Source organism: Panthera pardus, unplaced genomic scaffold, assembly GCF_024362965.1.
Source record: "Panthera pardus isolate Hobbes unplaced genomic scaffold, ASM2436296v1 HiC_scaffold_11, whole genome shotgun sequence".
Taxonomy (NCBI): domain Eukaryota; kingdom Metazoa; phylum Chordata; class Mammalia; order Carnivora; family Felidae; genus Panthera; species Panthera pardus.
Window position 1 is genome coordinate 95,690,894 of NW_026526666.1, and position 19,212 is coordinate 95,710,105.

Consider the following 19,212-nt stretch of genomic DNA (forward strand, 5'->3'; position numbering starts at 1 on the left):
GGAGTAAGCTCCAGGAGAGCAGGGACCATGTCTCCCTTATGGACCATGTTCTGCCCAAATCCAGAATCCCTGGCCTGTAGAAAGAACGCAATAAATATCAGTCAGATGAATGAATCTCGCTTCCAAGATGACTTTTTTTTAGAGAGATCTGCGTGAGAATTCTCAATTCTAAGGATTGAGGTGGCTAGGTAAGCAGTGGTTTCCAGCTTGCTGTTTCATTTTGTTTTCAAAGGCAGAGAACTTTTTTAAAGGAATCTTTCATACCCCTGATATCTGGAACATTAGTAAGCGGCTTCCTTCCAGCTGGCCCTGCCTCCCACCACTCAGCTCTATCCCTGACTGTTTCTGGGACCCGTCCAAAGAATTCCAAGGTCCCCGGGATCACAGTATAAAAAGCAGTGGGCTGTTACAGCATATACACAAATTAACTCACAATGGATTAAAGACTTGAATGTAAGACCTGAATCCACAAAACTCCTAGGAGAAAACGGAAGCAGTAAGCTCCCTGACATTGGTTTAAGAGATGTCTTTTTGGATCTGACTCCAAAGGCAGAGAAAACAAAAGCAAAAACAAACAACTGGCATATGGCAAACCGAAAGCTTTCGCACGGCACGGAAAACCATCCACAAAACGAAAAGAAAACCTCCCGAATGGGAGACGACATTTGCAAACCATCTATCTGAATAGAGGTGAATATCCAAAATATATAAAGAGCCCATACAGCTCAATAACAAAAGAAACCCCCAACGAATCTGATGAACAAATGAGCAGCCGATCCAAGACCCTTTTCCAAAGAAGACATCCAGATGGCCAACGGACACATGAAAAGAAGCTCAACGTCACTCATCATCAGGAAATGCGAGTCAAAACCGCCACGAGATATCACGTCACATCTGTCAGAATGGCCGTCATCAAAAAGATGAGAAGTCATAAACGCTGGCAAGGATGTGGAGGAAAAAGGGAATCCTCGCGCACTGTTGATGGGAACGTAAGTTGGTGCGGCCGCTGTGGAAGACAGTATGGAGGTTCCTCAAAAATGAAAACTAGAACAACCCTACGATCCAGCAATTTCACTGCCGGGTATTGTATACAAAGAAAACAGCACTAATTTGAAAACATACATGCACCCATATGTTCGCTGCAATATTATTCGCAACAGCCAAGACATGGAAACAACCTAAGGGTCCATCCGAGGGTGGGCAGATAGAGAAGATGCGATGCATATATTCATTTATATGTATGTATGTATTTTATGTACATATATTCATTGATACATGCAAATGAATACTACTCGGCCCTAAGAAAGAATGAAACCTTGCCATTTGCGACAACACGTGTCCACCTCGAGAGTATTAGGCAAAGTGAAATAAGTTAGAGAAAGACAAATACCACCTGATTTCACAAATGTGTGGAATCTAAAAAACAAAACAAAGAAAACAAAACAAACCCCAGGCTCATGGATACACAAACCAGAGCGGTGGTGGCTACAGGGGAGAGAGCAGTCAGGTGGGGGAAGTTTGTACTTCCCGTAAAATCGATAAGGTCACAAAATAAATAACGTACAGCATGGGGAATATAGTCAATAACACTGTACGAACTTCGGCAGGTGACAGATGGTAATTTGGCCGTGTTGATCATTTTGCGACACACACAAAGGTCAAATCCCTGTGTCGCATACCTGCAACTCGTATAATGTTGTATGTTATCTGTACCTCAATTAAAAAAGAAACCCAATGGACGGCAGCATCTCTGCCCAAGGTTCTGACCACGCAGCTGGAAATATATTTATCTGGTGACTCGGTGCTTGTCCACATACTGTCTGTCACCTGATGTGACAGTCTTACTAAAGAATACTTCTCAGGACAGGGGATGCACTTTCTTTTCTGGTCTGCTTTCTTCTATTTCACTTTTAGAAAGCTAGTGGAAAACTACGTAACTGATCTTAGTTATTTTTTATTTTTTTTATTTTTTTATTTTTTTCAACGTTTTTTTATTTATTTTTGGGACAGAGAGAGACAGAGCATGAACGGGGGAGGGGCAGAGAGAGGGAGACACAGAATCGGAAACAGGCTCCAGGCTCTGAGCCATCAGCCCAGATGCCTGACGCGGGGCTCGAACTCACAGACCGCGAGATCGTGACCTGGCTGAAGTCGGACGCTTAACCGACTGCGCCACCCAGGCGCCCCTTATTTTTTTTATTAAAAAAATTTGTTTTTCATGTTTGTTGACTTTTGAGAGAGAGAGAGAGAGAGACAGAGTACGGGCGAGAGAGGGGCAGACAGAGAAGGAGACACAGAATCCAAAGCAGGCTCCAGGCTCCGAGCTGTCAGCACAGAGCCCAACGCGGGGCTCCCACTTGTGGACCTTGAGATCATGACCTGAGCCAAAGCCAGAAGCTCAACCGACCGAGCCACCCAGGCACCCCTACGTAACTGATTTTAAACCCCACTTAGTTGCCGCCCGCAGTCTGTAGGCATTAGCCTAAGGGATCTCCCGGATCATTTCTAGTATTGGCAATTTATAGGGCATTAACAAAGCTGTGATCCTGTTAAGAGTCCGAGAGCTGCCGGGAGAACCAGTCCCAAAGGTGAAGTGGCCAACCTGGGTCACCTGAGTGGGTACCAAATTCTCTGCTCATGTTTGCCATTGAAATACTTGCTGTCCAAGAGGCAGGCAAACCAAATACAGTCTTGATTTTCCCAGGGACCCGCACTTGCCACCCCAGGGCCTAATCCTGGGAAGATTCAGGGCAAGGGGTGGTAAGAGCGGGTGAGAGTACCTGGCTGGGTTAAAACCGAACACAGGAAAAAAAAAAAAAAATCACAGGAAACAGAGGAAACAAAGCTTTCACCTTCCTCCCTATAATCTTTGGATCACACCCATCCCGCCCGGATGGCTAACCTCCTCCATTTCTAAGAGGCTCCCTAAGAAGAGATTTTTGCTTTCGATTTTATAAACAGAGCCCTTTCCCAAACACCATGGCGGTGCAGAGACATGGCCCCCTGAAATCCCACGGTGGTGGAGAAGTTGCATAGCGTTACAAGATTTTGGTTGCTGGAGTGTTCTGACAGAGCCACAAAAGGCTGGCCTCCTGAGTACTTTCCGGCCACCAGCTAGCAGAAGCATGGGAGACTGGCGGGTTAGAACCGGTGGGGAAAAACTCTCACTGGGGAAAATACCTGTCATGATGATGAACTGAAAAGCCAGGATATTAAACAGCAGTGCAAGCAGGCAAGCAAACAAACAATCTGCATGAACACCAAAATATCAACAGTGGTTGCCAGCATATGGCGAGGTTTTCCGTCCAGGTTTTCTACCAGGGGCATGTACTTCCCTTGCACTCCGGGGGAGAAAACAACTTTAAAAGCCTGTCCATCCTGCGGTACCTTGTAGGGAACTTTTACAGGGGCAGCAAAAAGCTTCATCACTGGCTTACCCCCTGGCGTTACCATGGGGTGGGGGGGTTTGAAATTGTCAAGGTATCTACTTGAAATTGTCAAGGTATCTACTCCTTGTTATGCATCCTCCTCCCCTCCCCCATCTTCCAGGGCCCTCAGCATTTGCTCGTCCTAGACAGGTCAGGGTGGTGGCCTCCAAGAACACCTGCCAGGGTGGAGCAGAGAGAGAAAGCGGCTTCTGGAGACGGGGTCCTCTGACTTTACTGTCTTGTTTCTGTTTGTTTGTTTTGTTTTTCAAGAACCATCCTGGAAATCATTCGGGCCAAAATCAGGAACCTTGGGTCATAGTCCTAGCTCTGAACTCAAGCAAGCACCTTCCCTTCCCTGGGTCTCAGTTTCCCCACTTGTAAAAGAAACAGACTAGACTTTCTGACGGCTGAAGCCCTCTCTGGCTCCGATATTCTAAGAGCCAGGCATTCAGGTTTAAGGGCTGCAAAGGCTGATAAATCTAGGGCAAGAGAGAATAAGGGGACTGTTGGCAGCTCAGCCCAAGTAAACAACTCTGGATGGAAGGCAGGGCCAATCGGCCTCTGGAGATAAGGGTTGGGACTGAGGGGAGGGAGGAGTCAAGAATCAGTCTGAGGCCACAGCTAGTGGGAGAGCTCAGCACGGCCCCTGGGAGGGCTGCCTCTGGCCAGGGTCTTGGGGCAGTCTGGTGAAACCCGAACAAGCAACCTGTTTCTTTGGGGAGCCAGAGCTCCCAGGAGAGGCAGCCAGTGTGCCAAGGGCTCGATCCAAGAGAAGGAGAACAAAAACTGTTAACAGGCCAAGCGGGCCACCTGTCCAGGCTGGGGAGAAGCGAGACTCTATATGAAGCAAGACAGACATCCTGAGAAACCACCAAACCTGTGCTAAACTGGGCTCTAAAACAAGTCTCTGACCTGATTGCGGTCAGACCTCCTGGGAGAACGCAGACGACCCTAGAGCGGTCAGGTGGGTTTCCGTCCCAGTTCTGCTGCTGCGTGCCCTTCCCCTCTCTGAGTTTTTTTTTTTTTTTAAGTCTTTTATTATTTATTTGGAGAGAGAGAGAGCGAGAGAGAGAGCGAGCATGCACGGGAGAGAGAAATGGAGAGAGAGAGAGAATCCCAAGTAGCATGGAGCCCGATGTGGGGCTCGAACTCACGAACTGAACTGTGAGATCACGCCCTGAGCCGAAATCAAGAGTTGGACTCTTAACTGACTGAGCCCCCCAGGCATTCCTCCCCACTCTGAGTTTTACTCATCAAATGAGCGTGGTCCCTTGCACCCAAGGCATTCTAGGGTCCTCCTGTGGCAGGTGAAAGACAGTGTGGTCCCTCTCCAAGCAAAGGGTAACTTCCATCCAACACGGAAGGTTCTCTTACAGCTGCCAGTGGCGAGAATGACCCATCCAAGCTTCACAACCAAAGTGAAAGCAAAAGCCCGGAGCCAGAAGCAGACCCTTCACCACATTCTGGAACTTTCCTAGTGCTTAGGGAGAAAACTCTGCTCGGTCCCTCAAATTCCCCCTTGATTTGGAGCCCCGGGGAAGAGAGGCCCAGAGCCAAAGCCCTTCATGCTTCAGCCTCGTCCAGCCCTGGGGCTCTGCAGGGTTTCACTGCCAGGCCCACGGAGGGAGAGAACATTTACCAGAACCATGACCCGAAAAACAGGAGCCCTGAAAGAGGCAGGTTGCCCAGGAGGCGGGCTCCTGGCTCAGCCTCCAGCTTTGCCATTCTTCACACAGAAGCTCCTGGGTCTTGTGCCTCCTGGAGCCAGGGAGCGGGGAAGCCACGGGGGGGGGGGGGGGGGGGGGGGAGGGGCGCTTGGACCCTGCCAAGGTCCCGGGCACTCGCCCGCTCTCTCTGGTAGAAGACAGGCTGGCAGCTTGGACCCCACACCAAATCCACAAACGTCACCCTTGACCAGCGGGCACGTGTTAAGACCGTGTGTTAATCTCCGCCTCCTGTGTGGGTCTCCACTCCAGCACCCCCTGCTTCATTCCCACTGCCCCCAGCCTAGAGGTCCGCCTCCTCCCACCCCCTGCCCCCAGCAGCCTTCCCCAAACTCTCATGTGACTTCACACAGCCAGAGTTATCTTCCTCGCATATCAACGGGATCGAATGACTCCCTTGCGTCTTTCTTGCTCAGTGATCCATACCGAGCACCTAGAACAGTGCCTGGGCCACGGAAGGCACTCTGTCACCAGCTGTTGGATGACTCCAAGGCGCTCACGTGAGAGAGTCCCATCTGTAACGACCAGCCCCCTGCCTATTCAGTCTAGCTCATTCCAGCCGCTCCGTTCCCTTGACTTTCTCCACCTTCCCACAAACCTGCCTGCCACTGCCTGAGCACAGCCCTCCAGGCCCAGCACGCCCCATTACCCCCGCACCTCTGGGCCTTTGCTTATGCTGTTCCATCGACCCAGACACCCTTCCTCCCTCTCCCTGGGGGACTGATACACTGTTCAATATTCCAACATTCTTTTTTTAGCAGGACCTCCTGGCACACCTCAGCCCGAGTTCTTTTCTGTCTCTTGTTCTCCTCTAAGCCCTGTGACATCATTTCCTACAGAATACTTGCTAGGGGCTAGGCATGAAGGTCCCACTTAGGAGGGCATCATTCCCAGAGTACAGATGAAGAAACGGAGGCTCGGTGAGGCAGGTCACACACAGTGAGCCAGTGCTGGGGCCTGACTGTATATCACCGCCTCCCAGCAATGCTTGTCATTTACCAGTCACGAGGCTGGGAGCTTTTAAGGCCCCTGGGCCCTGCATCCCTGGGGCAGGCCTGGCCCTCGCGCAGCTCCCAGGAGGTCCCAATCACCCAACCCCTGGACAGAACCTCCTGAGGAGCAGATACACCGCCAGCCTCCTCCCCTTCCTCTCTCTTCTGCCTTTTCTCCCGGGCGGGGCAGTACCTCTGGCAGGCTGCAGAGGAAGTGTTTGGAGGGAAAGGGGCTCCTTCCCAATTCCACGTCTTCCTATAAACTTAGGACGAGATCCTCGTGTGACAAGTCTCCAAAGCTCAAAAGCCGTTCACAGGTCCCAGAGCCGACCTTTCAACTACAGAAGCTATGCTCCAAACAAACCACGCAGAACGAAAACCAAAATCCAGCCCTGCAGGGTAACCCCTCTCCAGTGGCACTTCTGGGCTGACCCCGGCCCCGCCCCCGCCGCCGCGGCCCCGCCCACCCGGGCCCCGCCCCCGCCGCTCCCGCGGCTCCTGGGTTCCCAGGGCCCGGACCACCCGCGCGGCCTGGAGGGATCTGGCCGGGGGCCACCCAAGCTCAACCGAGAGTGCACAGGTGCCGCACGGCAGCGACCGGCCGGGGAACCGTAAGGACATCCAGGTTCCTTGTCCCCCCACCTCTCGGTTACGGAAAGCTTGCTTTCTCTAGGTGACCATCCCTGTCAACCAGACTTGGCGCTCCCAGGCCACACGTCTCCCGTCAGGAAGCAGACAAAAGATCTGGGTTGGACGGCAGGCAAGTACCTGCTGTGTGCCAGGCACGAGTGCCCCCGCCTCAGCCCAGGGGCCTGTCATGCGCATTGAACAGCGAAGAAACTGAGTTGCACCCCACTTAGCTCGCGCCCGATTTCTCACCGTTTTTTTTTTTTTTTTCTAGTACGTGAAACACACACTCCAATCGAAATCCCTGAAAAGCCTCGATTTCCACAAAAGTTAGGGATGGGAGAAGGGGGGTCCATCGCGCAGCGCCAGGGTGGTTTCCGGGGACTTCCTGGGAAGCTCGGCTCTAAGCACGGGTGGAAGGTGCCTCTTGGGGGAGGCCAAGGGTTCGAAACCCGCCAGGCGGAGGGCACCTGTCCCCGCCCACGGGGAGCCCCGGAGGCCGGCCGCCTTCCCCCGGCCGAGGCCAGCGCGATGCCGGGAGGCGGGGGGTCCCGCACCGCTGGGGCGCGGCTCCGGCGACTGCGGGTTCCGAGTCCTCCCGGCCGCAGACCCGGGACAGGAAGCTCCCGGACGGACGGACGGACGGACAGACCCAGACTGCCCTCGACTCCCTCCCCGGCCGGGCGGGGAGCCAACACTCACTCCGCCGGGCGCCGCGGAGCGGAAGGCGCGGCGGCGCAGACTCACCCGGGCGGCTGCGGGGCCAGCTCGGTCACGGTCGCACTACCGGGGACCGGGGGCTCCACGACCCCGTCCCCTCGGGCTGCCTCTTCCGGGGCGCTGTGATCCCAGGGCTCGGGGAGTCCCGACCCAGCGAGGCGGTGGCGGAGAGGGCGCACCGCCCGCGCCGGGACCGGGATGGGGACGCAGGAAGCGCAGCCTCGAGGCGCCGGCGTGCAGGAGGGAGGGACGGCGAGAGGCCGAGGGCGGCGCCGGCCCCGAGCGGCCTCGGGCCTGGAGAGGCGCCGCCCACCGGTCGACCCTCCCGCCCTGCCCTCCGCGCCACCCCCGGGCCGGCGGCACCCACGTCCTCGGGTGGGCTGGGGGAGTGCCGGGCGGGGACGCTAGGCCAAGTCCTCCCCCGCCCCCTGCCGCTAGGAGTTGGCGAAGCAGGGATGGGGGGAGGGAGCAGGGTCCAGACCTCCCCAACCCGGGGCCGCGGAACGGGACGTGGGGGTGGGAGGGGGGGGAGGGTGACTCGGGCCGGGAGTCCAGGTTAGTTAAGGGTTAAGTAGAGCTGGGAGACTCCCCCGCCCCGGAGGCTGGTACGGCCCTGCGGACCCGCCTGCCGCGCCTCTACCTGGCGGGACACTCACCTGGCCGCCCGGTGCGCCGGCCTCGACCCCCACTTCCCGGGGAGGCTGCCGCCTCCCTCTCCACCCTAGGGCGTGTTCGGGGCGCCGGGGCCCGCCCGCACCGCCCTGGGCCGGTGGTTTGCGAGGTGACTGATGGGTGGAGTCGGGGAAGAAGAAAGCAGGTTTTTAAAAAGCGAGTCGGCTCCTGCCCTCCGCCCGGTCGCCCACCCCTCCCCGGTCCCCTGAGCACCCCCTGCGGGTTCCCGGTGGCCCGGCCCCGGGTGGAGCCCCTTCGGGGAGCCCGCGCCTGCATACGGGGTGCGGGCGCCCTGGCCGGAGAATTTCGCCTGCCCGGTGCTCGTTCCCAGCTTTCCGGAGAACTTTCCCGGTGGAACACGGGCTGTCGTCGTCCCGACCACCGGGATGCGGGCGGCGGCCCACCTCTGTTTAGCGCCTCAGAACCGCTGCCTGAGACCTGGCTCTGGGGAGGGTAAGCCCGAGCTGGCGAGGGCGCCTCTGCCCCCCGCACCTGGAGGTTTGCCCTGGAACCTGTGCGGCGCCCAAATTGATCTCAGCCAGACCGCAAAAGAAGCTGGATTCTGAACACAGGGGGAGAAGGGAAGCCGCCTCCTCTCCCAATCTTAGGTTGTTTGAATTCCAAGAGAGGACAGGCCGGGGTCCCCTTCTCGGTTCAGTTCTTTGAAGTTCAAACCCTGAGAAAAGCCAATAGGCAGCTGGCCGGGTATCAGAGACTATCCCTGAGGACAGAAGGCGCCTCCTATTGGGAATCGGCTGTGTCCGGGATGAAATTAGACACCCTGGTGGAATCCAATGGAGTTCACTTCCAAACTGCCAAGTTCATGGGTGGGCATCATCCAAACGTGTGTATACCTATGTTGTCCCATGTGGGTATTTTTTTCCCCCATTGTTGCCTTTTGACTTGAACAGTCGCCGTGGAACAGGACCTTCGTGTCCACAAATAGGCATATTTGGGGCTGTCTTGTGATTTGGGGGTGAGGAAAGCATTTAGGGAAACAGTGATGCGTCTCCATGAGTATGACAGTAACAACTATCTCTCACATCCTCACTATGGACCTGTTGCCAGGCAGCTACTCACTGCCCAGCCCACTTAATCCTTTTAACAACCTCAGAGATACTTTTGGGTTACACCCATTTTATAGAAGAGAAAGCTGAGGCTCTGAAAGGTGAGGTCACCAATTGCCCAAGGCCACACAGCTGGGAAGTATCAGGAGTTAGATCCCAGCTCGTGGGCTCCAAAGCCCGCGCTCTCCCTGCTTTGGGAGAACTCCTTGTCACTGTGCACGCACTCTCCCCCTTGAGACAAGGTTCCCTGCTTCTCCTGTCTGTCCTTCAGGAAAAGAAGTCGCTTCTGTCACACTCTGCACGGTGACATAACTCTTTACAAGCCTGCCTCCTGCTCTCCTTGAGGATAGGGACCGCTGTGTCCCGCCCACTTCTCCTGGCCCTCGGCAGGTGCTCAATTAATTTTTTGGGGGGATGAATGAGAGCCCCAAATAGTCACATTATTTTATTGAATGGGGAGAACTCTCTGTGTAGGCAGGTGCCTGTGCTGACAAGCTCACATCGGAGAGCTGTATATTCCATCACCAAGTTTGGACCGTGAATTTGGGAAACTTCCAGTCTCCAAATGGTTGATGGGAAACAGTCCCACTTTCAGATAAGACCCAGAATCTGGCTTTCATTTCACTCTGCAAGACCGACTTTGGAGAGGCCTGGACTGGGGACAATCATTTCAGACAGCGGCTGCAGCTCCTACCTGCAGGCCAAGGGCGTCAGTACTTTTCCACGCCTGGATCCTACTCCAGAGCCACCCAGCTCTGCTGCAAACCTAACCGGGCAGGTCTATCTCAGCAAATCATCCTCAGAGTGTTCCTTTTAGGCAGCTCACCCCGGCTAATCTGGGGAGAGGCTGGAGAAATTCCCATCCAAAGCAGAGCCACAGGCAAAACTAGAAACTGGCAAAGTTGTTTTTTTTTTTTTTGTTTTTTTTTTTGCCACATCTCTCCTTGTCATCCTACCCTTCGCAGCCCTTTCCCTCTACACGGTGAGTTTCTCTGATTCTCTCTGGTTCGCTGGGTCTTATTGAGGAGCCAGACTTGACTGACAAGGGCCCAAGATATGTCCTTGGGGAAAGAGCCAAAGAAGTAAATCTCGAACGGTGGAAATTCTGTTAGCCGTGACCATAACAGGCAGTGGGGGAAGACGATGATTCCCATTTACTGAGCACTATGTTTCAAGAGTTCTGGAACATTGTATTGTTTAATCCTCAGAACAGCCTTAGAAGGGAAATTCTATTATTTTGGTGTTTCAGGCCAGGCTAACTGAGACTCAGAGAAATTACACACCTCCATCTGCTAACAAGTGGGAGGACCAGGATTCGAACTGATGTATGTGCTTGGTGTTAACCACTAGGCTAGGAATTCCAGGGGACAGGAAGGATCAGGGCTGCCCAAAGACATTCATATTCAAATGTGCATTCGAATGCAGATGCATTACCTTACATGGTAAAAGGGATTTTGCAGATATGATTCAGTTAAGGCCCTTGACATGGGGTGATTATTCTGGATTATCCTGGTGGACTGGGTGTCGTCACGGGTTCTTAGAAGAGGGAGGCATGAGGGTCAGAGAAAGAGATGTAGTGGTGGAAGCAGAGGGCAGAGCGATGTGTCCTGGGAGGGACTATGAGCCCAGGAATGTGCTAGAAGCTCCTAGAAGGTGGAAAAGGTCAGTGATGGATTCTCCCCTGGGCCTTCCAGAAGGAGCACGGCTTTGCTGACACCTTACTTTTAGCCACCGAGACAGAGTTTGGACTTCTGACCTCTAGAATTGTACGATAATGAACTCGTGTTGTTCTAAGCCATGAAGTTTGTGGTGGTTTGTTGCAGAAGCCACAGGAAACTAACAGGTCTTGCGAACTCAGCCATGTAGACAGATGTAGACGCCTACCTTTGCCCACCATCAATCTCTTCTCCTGAGAGGCACCGTGATCCGGCCTGAACCATGAATTTAGGATGAGGCGGGGATTTCATTAGCTCCGTCTTTTCGTTTCTGGGTCCTCTGCTGCTTATGAGTTGTGTGATGCTGGGAAGATATCTTGTCCCCTCTGAACCTCAATTTCCTCATCTGTAGAAACAGTGATGCTAAGGGGTGCCTGGGTGGCTCAGCCGGATAAGCATCCTACTTTGGCTCAGATCACGATCTTGCAGTTGAGGAGTTCAAGCCCTGCATCGGGCTCTGTGCTGACAGCTCAGAGCCTGGAGCCAGCTTCAGATTCTGTGTCTCCCTCTCTCTTTCTGCCCCTCCCCTGCTCACACTGTTGTCTCTCTATCTCTCTCAAAGGTAAATAAATATTAAAAAAAATTTTTTTTTAATTGGTGCTAATAATACCTACTTTGCAGGAACCAGCGCCATCTGAACACGATCACTTGGGGCACCAGCCTGTCCCTTTCCAAACGTCTGGATTCTAAGAGGAGAAGATGCTTCTCTGAGCATTCTCCTGGCAAACATTTCTGCTCTCTCGGGCTGAGTGGGCAAGATGCTAATTTAAAATATTAGACTGTCTCTGGCTGGTGACTAGTCCTCAATCTGTCAGGAAGTGAAGCTGAAAATCTACCTAGAGGAATAGATAACCACGCAGAACTCACCCAGGTTCTCAAGAACAGGTGTTCAAGGATTTTCATGGCTGACTACTTATAACAGCGAAAAACGGTTACCAACCTGAATGCCACCAGAAGAGAGCTGAATAAATTCTGGTGTGGGCTTGTGCCGGAATGCTATGTGGACGTGAAAAAGAAGGAGAAAGAGCTATCTGACAGGGAAGAGTATCCAACATGTATCATTAACTGAGAAAGGCAAGGGACTGAACATGATCATGCCACACAAACGGTTTTATTTTTTAAGATGTAGGCACATATATTTTACTTATGCATAGAAAATGCATGGAAGGGGTGCCTGGCTGGCTCAGTTGGTAGAGCAGGTGATCTTGGAGTTGTAAATTCGAGCCCCATGTTGGGTGCAGAGGTTACTTAATAAATACATATTAAAAAAAAAAAAGAAAAGAAAATGCATGGGAGGAATGAAACCAAACTCTGGTTACCGTTAGAAATTGAAAAGTGAAAATGTGTGTGTGTGTGTGTGTGTGTGTGTCTGTGATGGGGGACATAATTTTTTTCAATAAGAATGTATTAAATTAATAGCATAAACGAAGAAAAAAAAAAGGAGGCCAGGACCCTTTGCTCCTGTGCCTTCCCTGCTGCCTCTCTTTTCCTTTAGTCCATTCTGAGCAGGTGACTCCTTCTTCCCACTTACTCTTGACGCGGCTCATTTCTAAACCCTTGAGGGGCTGAGCAATGTCTCCACTGCGTGACTCTTGCCAGAGTCAGCAGTAAATCCCATACGTACGTGTACTTGGAACGTGGCCTTCATCTGGAGCGGTTCACATTAGTCACCGGGAAGGGATGTGTCTTGCGTGCGGGCGTCACCTGTGACATACTGAGCCAGCCTCTCGGAAGCTTGAATCAGGGCTGCGTGACGGAGACATTGTGCTCATAGAGTGCACGGTGAAATCGGGTAGTGGGACTGTCGGCTTAAATGAAACCGTGTTCATCCCATTTCCTGAAAAATGTGCGTGTCAAAAAATACGTCTCTACCTGAGTTGCCAGTGTAACTGGGTCTGTGTGGACGAATCAGACAGCCCAGGATGGAGCTGGTGAGGGCCTCACAGCATTAGAGCACAGCGTCTTGAGGCCCGTGAGCACAGACAGCCCCGATTCCCTCTCCTTATCACCCATGTTCTTTGGTGCCCCATCCCCTAGAACCTTCTTCTGTGTCTCCTCTGCAGTGTGGTTTGTCCAGCTGCTTCCTCACTGGCGTCCCTGCTCCCAGCCCGTCCCCTGGAAGGTCTTCTCCGTGTCGCACGGTTAGCACTGTGACACATAGGCCTGAGCCGCGGTTCCCCAGGGCCCTAGCACCGAGTCCAGACTTCTTGCCCAGGATACGAGGACTTCCTAACTGCTCAGCCTTGCTCATCACTCCCTCAGGCTGCAGGCCCTGTCACTCTTCTGCGGTCGCTTTTCCATCAGTGATGAAACCTTTCCCAGAAGCTCCCTGGGAACTTGCTTGATACCTCCCTCGCGGGGACTTGGTCACATACTCATTCTGAAACCCGTCACCGACGAGGGCCTTCGAGAGCGTTGTGGGCTCTCAGGATTCACCTGGGATCACGGGGGTCGGTGCAGACCCCCGAACCAAGTGGAGTCTCTGCCAAGAGGAAGAAGTGGCCCAGGCACCCGCAGGTGCTGGGAGGCCACCCGGTCAAACAGAGGCAGGAAGCCGGCTGCAGAGAGAGCCGGAGAGAGAAGCCTCCTGGATTGCTCTCCGCCTTCCTTCCAGCTCTTAGTGCTTGAGCAGCATTCTTGTTTTTCCCGTGGGTTTCCTTGTTTTTACTTAAACTGGTCTGATGAGTTTCCCTTTCCTGCAATGAAAGGATCCTAAGAGAATCTCTTTGAAGCTCTTGCAAACGGCTGAACACGGTGCTAGAGGCCAGGCACGGAGGCCCTGATCCTCTCCGGGTCAAGTCACCACATAGATAACTACGCGGGAAACCGCCAGCAACAGGTCCTGGGTGACTTGGATTCCGGGAAACCCATTCACTTCTAGGATAAGTAAGTCATGACAATAGCAGCGACGTTTACACAGCGCTAACTACTTGCCGGGCACCGTCCCACGCACGTCCCAAGTACGGTCTCGTTAATCATCCTTGTAACCCTAGGAAGAAGGTACTGTGCTCTGCCCCCCTTGTCCAGACGAGGAAACTGAGACACAGAGAGGTTAAGTGACTTTTTCAAGCTCACTCAGCTGGTCGTTGCTGGCGCCCGGCTGTGAACCCAGGCTGCCTGTGCTCTGTGTGCCCACACGCTTCTCTCCACACTGGCTCTCATGCTAGTGTGGCCCGCGATGCTCTCAGGGACTCGGGATCCGGGTTTGGAGGGTGGGAGAGGAGTCTGGGAACTGAGACTCAGCTTCTGCTGGCTGAGAAGGACCCAAAGCACGACAGTGTCTTTCATCCATTCCACACATACTGCTGGAGTGATATTGACGAAAGTGGTTTTGGTTTTTTTCTTTTTTCTTTAAAAAACTTTTTAAAATATTTGTTATTGAGAGACAGAGAGAGACAGAGCATGAGCAGGGGAGGGGCCGAGAGAGAGAGGGAGACACAGAATCGGAAGCAGGCTCCAGGCTCCGAGCTGTCAGCACAGAGCCCGACACGGGGCTCGAACCCACGGACCGCGAGATCGTGACCTGAGCCGAAGTCGGATGCTTAACCGACGGAGCCACCCAGGCGCCCCCGGTTTTGGTTTTTTCTCTCCCCTTTGCTGTTTCAGCCAGTGACTCTTCTTCGGGCTAAGCCAGATTCAGCAGAAAAGCAGAGATACCATTTCTGAGTATCAAGAATCAAGACTTTGGCGTCGTAAGAACCTGAGCTTCGAGTTTCAAAAGTGGGAGCCCCGGGCATGCGTAAAGTTTATGGCATTAACAAAAGGTTTGGAGACTAAGCGACAATCACTGGACTGAGCAACAATGTTGGACTAAGATCCAACAATCATTTGCCCAGACCCGGATAAGGTCAGATGTCTCTGGGCTGGGGGTCCGCGCAGAGGGGCCGAGGAGGGTGGAAACAGTTATGAGGACGTGGGTCTCCACAGAGGTGAGTGGTGGCAGGAGCGATGGCCCTGTGCCAGCTGTGAGAGTGGGTGTGGGTTGGGGGGGGGGGAGCCCAGGTGTCTCTCACCCCGTATGGCGTGGGAGGGGATGGTCACGGAGTGGTTGGCAGAGGGGCTGAGACGCCTGTGCCCTCAGAGTGACAGGGCCTGTGACAGGCCCTGCCAAATTCTCCCGTGTGCCTGCGAAGAGGCTGAGAGAAGAAAGATGGAGAAGCTGGGCGAAGAGAGGGCTTCCAGGAGGCTGGGAGGGCACGTCTGCCACCCGGAAGACGGAAATGAGGCCATCTCAGCAGGTGCCAGAGAAGGCCAGGTTGCCGCGGGCCCCTGCCCGGGGCTTGGAACTCTGTGAGCTCCCTTCACCAGGAAAAGAGATACGGACACAACCCAGAACAAGTGGTGGGCAGACTCTGATTAACTGTGATTCAGCGTCTCCCGCCCAGCAGAACGGGGACTTGAAACAGAAATTAAGCCTAGTTGTGGGGCGCCTGGGTGGCTCAGTCGGTTAAGCATCCGACTTCAGCTCAGGTCACGATCTCACGGTCCGTGAGTTCGAGCCCCGTGTCGGGCTCTGGGCTGACAGCTCAGACCCTGGAGCCTGCCTCAGATTCTGTGTCTCCCTCTCCCTCTCCCTCTGCCCCTCCCCAGCTGGTGCTCTGTCTCTCAAAAATAAATAAACAGGTTTAAAAAATTTTTTAAGAAACTAAGCCTAGTTGTGAAAAACCGAAGTTACGTCTCTTGCGCACTCCACGATGTGGACTGAATGTCCTGCCTGCTTCCCTGTTCCTAAAACGGCTTTGCGTGTTCAAGAGAAATGGGGGAAGAGAGCCTGTAGCAGAGGCCCGATCCTCCCGCATGTTCCATATCCTCTTTCAGGCAGCCCTCCGGGCTTGGTCTCCTACCACCCAAGCCGTCCCTGTGCCCTCATCCCCTGCGGAAAAGCCTCCCGGTATTGATAGAGTGGGGGTGATGGTACTTCATACTGTCTCTCTATCAGCCACCAACCAACAACGTACCTGCCTTCACCATGCCTGTCACGCAAATAATTGTGTCTACGGGGGCGGAAGTTCAAGACGACACTGCGCTGTCTCGGTACTTGCTGTCTTTGTCCGTGACTCTTAGGACTGTTTAGACCAGAGTCTTGCAACCTTGATGCTATTGGCATCCGGGCGGGATAAATCTTTACTGGGGGGCTGCCCTGTGCACGGTGGGATGGTTAGCGGCTTCCCTGACCTCCACCTACTAGATGCCAGTAGCGACCCCCCATCGAGTTTTGACCGCCAAGAATGACTCCAAACATTGTCAACTGTCCCCAAGGGGAGGGGAGAATCATCCCCAATGAAGAACCACCGCTTAAAAGATTTTGCATACACGCCCCCCCCCCCCCCCAGCATGTGCTTTTTGCTCTGAGGTTGATGTCAGTGAAGGTAGAAGGCAAAATCTAACCAGAAAAATAGTGGTCTGGACGTCAGAAGACTTGGGGGTCAAGTCTCACTCCCTACCTATGTGACCTTAAGCAGGGCATCTAACTTCTTTGAGCCTCAGTTTTCCCATATGTGTATTGGGGATGATAAATGAGGAAAAGGATGTTAGTTTGTTTTGTTCGCTACTGTATCCCCAGTATCTAGAATAGTACATAGTAAGTGCTCAATAAAAATATGTTGCTTGGTTGACTGAGTCTCTGCCCTGCCTCCCCTCCTGGGACTTCTGCAGGGTTCAGCTGAAAAAGTCTGTGAGCACTTCCATGACTGAATAAGCTCTGTGGGTTGTACCAGCGTCAACATCCTGGCCACGCTGTTGTATGAAAGCTACACAAGATATTACCACGTGGAAAGACTGGGTGAAGGTCATAAAACCTTCCTGTAATTTTTTTTTTTTTTGCAATTTCCTGTGAATCTGTTACTATTTCAAAGTAAAGACTTCAACCTAAATAGAATAAATACATAGGGACAAAATGGAAATAAGAATTCCCCAAAACGAGGCGCCTGGGAGGCTCAGTCGGTTAAGCGTCCAACTTCGGCTCAGGTCATGATCTCACGGTTCATGAGTTCGAGCCCTGCATCGGGCTCTGTGCTGACAGCTCAGAGCCTGGAGCCTGTTTCAGACTCTGCGTCTCCCCCTTTCTCTGTTCCTCCCCTGCTCACCCTCTCTCTCTCAAAAATAAATAAACATTAAAATAAAAAAAAAAAGAATTCCCCAAAACATGTGCAGCATAAAAATAGTTAAATTCCCTAGATCACTAGAAGAGGGGAGAGACTCAGATCACAAACTCGAACCTACAGGAAATGGAACGACTTTTCCATGACTCAGCCTGATTTATCTCAGGAGCTCCTATTCTGCCAGGTGGCAGAAATGTTTCCCTCCCTCGTCTGCTGGGGTTGCACCTAAATTCTGCAGGCTTGTGTCAAGTGAAAGCCTCCTAGGGGCACATCTGGGGCAGGTGCCATCCGTCCCTGTTCCCAGACTGGCTGCTGGGCTGTTGGTCCCCGCAGGTCCGTGCTGAGCCTGAGGGAACCTGGCAGGACCGATGAGTCACTACCTGGCGTCCTCTGATTCACATGTAGTCCACAGATACGTTTTATTTGACCCATATGGTATTAAAAAAATTTTTTTTAATGCTTATTTTTGAGAGAGAGGGAGAGAGAGACAGAGTGTGAGCAGGGGAGGGTCAGAGAGAGAGGGAGACACAGAATCGGAAGCGGGCTCCAGGCTCTGAGCCGTCGGCACAGAGCCCGACGCGGGGCTTGAACCCACGACCCGCGAGATCACGACCTGAGCCTAGGCCGGACGCTTAACTTACTGAGCCACCCAGGCGCCCCCTGGCCCATGTAGTATTTTAAAAGATCAGTTGCCAATAACCTGCAATGGGAGTTTTCACATAAGATATTTGAAAGGAAAAAAAAAAAGATTTTCAGGTCTTGTAAAAAATAATAAAGATTTTCATGTCTCGTAAAGACAAAACACAACAAAACAGAATCTAGACACCTGGGGCAGATCACTCTGGGCACACGACCCAATGGGGCAGTGATCCGCGGGACCCTCCTCTGTGGCGGCTGCCCCTGTACAACAGGCATGCCCCCAGTGGATTAGCCACAGTTTCCCCCCATTTCCTATCAACACGGGGCCTGGATTCACTCATCTGCAAAATTTGCCTGGCTCCCATAGACACTTGAGTTGGCAGTCCCCACTGTTTCCTATTGCTGCGTCACTTTTGGGTCCCTGGGGCCCATTTTTCTCCTGCTCCTTGCTGGGGTGAGAAAAACACTGGGGAGCTGTCTCAGACCCGTTTGCCTAGATCTATCAAATGGCCACTCAGTCCAGGGTCTTGCTGCCCTCCCTGGCTCCACACCGGATAGGGACACGACGGGACATAGCCCAGGGCCCTCATTCTCAGTTTTCCTCCTTTCCTTTCAGACTCTCCCTCCTCCTCCTGACCTGGGAACCTTTATTTTTGCCCTAAGAGGCAGGAATCCTTGCTAGTCCAGCTTCCGTGTCTTTCTCCCCACTTTGCCCCCCCCCCCCCCCATTCTATTGTCTATACACAACAGTCCTTTCTCTTTCCCCTTATTTGCCAGGCTTTCAAAATCCAAAAGCCAGGATTGTTTGGTTCTCTTTTTTACACTGTGTCCTCCCTTCCTGGAGGCATATGGTGACATCTGCCTGAATTTTGCGGGGCGGAGAGGATCTTGAAACAGTAACAAAAACTGGGAATAAAAAACACACCCGTTAACTTATGAGGTCACCCTCCGTCATCTGTCTACATGCCGGGGGCTGTGCTAAGCAATTTACGAGTGTTACCTCATTTCAACCTCAAACCGGAAATGAGACTGAGGTGAAGTGTTTGTCCAAAGTCAATAGCTAATGAGGGGGCATAGCTGAGAGGTGAACCCAGAGTAGATCAACCCAGCCACCCAGGTCCCCCAAAGGTATGGCCTGAGTTCACCTCCCACCTCTCTGCTTCCGGCACTCCCAGGTCCCTGACCATCTGTGCGCGGTAGAGGCCAGTCGGAATCCTTACCTGGGGGAAACTGAAAGGCCATTGGCCTAGATTTTCCTAAGGCCCGCCTATGCCCCCGGCTGATTGGCAGGGTGGCTGTGACCGTCAGCTTGCTGATCATTGGCCCAGGGAAATCTATTGACCTCCACCGCGCGCCACTTTAACCGCAGCAGGAGAGTCCAGACTGTCAGGACAGATCAACTCCCTGGAGAACAGAGATAAAAATGGAAGGATAAAACGAGAGCTTGAGTCAGAAAGTTGGCAAATCCAGTTACAGGAAAGCGTAGATGCACGCTGGCCGCTGTCAATGTGTCCGTCGGCAGCCTGC

At 53.0% G+C, this 19,212-nt stretch overlaps 1 protein-coding gene and 1 long non-coding RNA gene across 6 annotated transcripts in view; one reads left to right on the forward strand and one right to left on the reverse strand.

The window, feature by feature from the left end:
* TMEM51 (transmembrane protein 51) overlaps positions 1-7,832 on the reverse strand; it is a 54,616-nt gene extending 46,784 nt beyond the window's left edge. For 3 of the 5 annotated variants that reach the window (XM_019461455.2, XM_019461451.2, XM_019461450.2), the window contains exon 1: positions 7,519-7,832. The gene's annotated coding sequence lies outside the window, so the exon portion shown is untranslated. Of the gene's footprint in view, positions 1-6,337; positions 6,463-7,518 lie in introns of those variants that run through there. The other 2 variants (XM_019461454.2, XM_019461452.2) reach the window with 1 other exon arrangement.
* LOC128775904 (uncharacterized) lies at positions 4,055-6,999 on the forward strand. Its single transcript, XR_008420867.1, has 2 exons — positions 4,055-4,392; positions 6,413-6,999. It is a non-coding gene; the product is annotated as an uncharacterized LOC128775904 (long non-coding RNA).
* Positions 7,833-19,212: the final 11,380 nt, after the last annotated feature.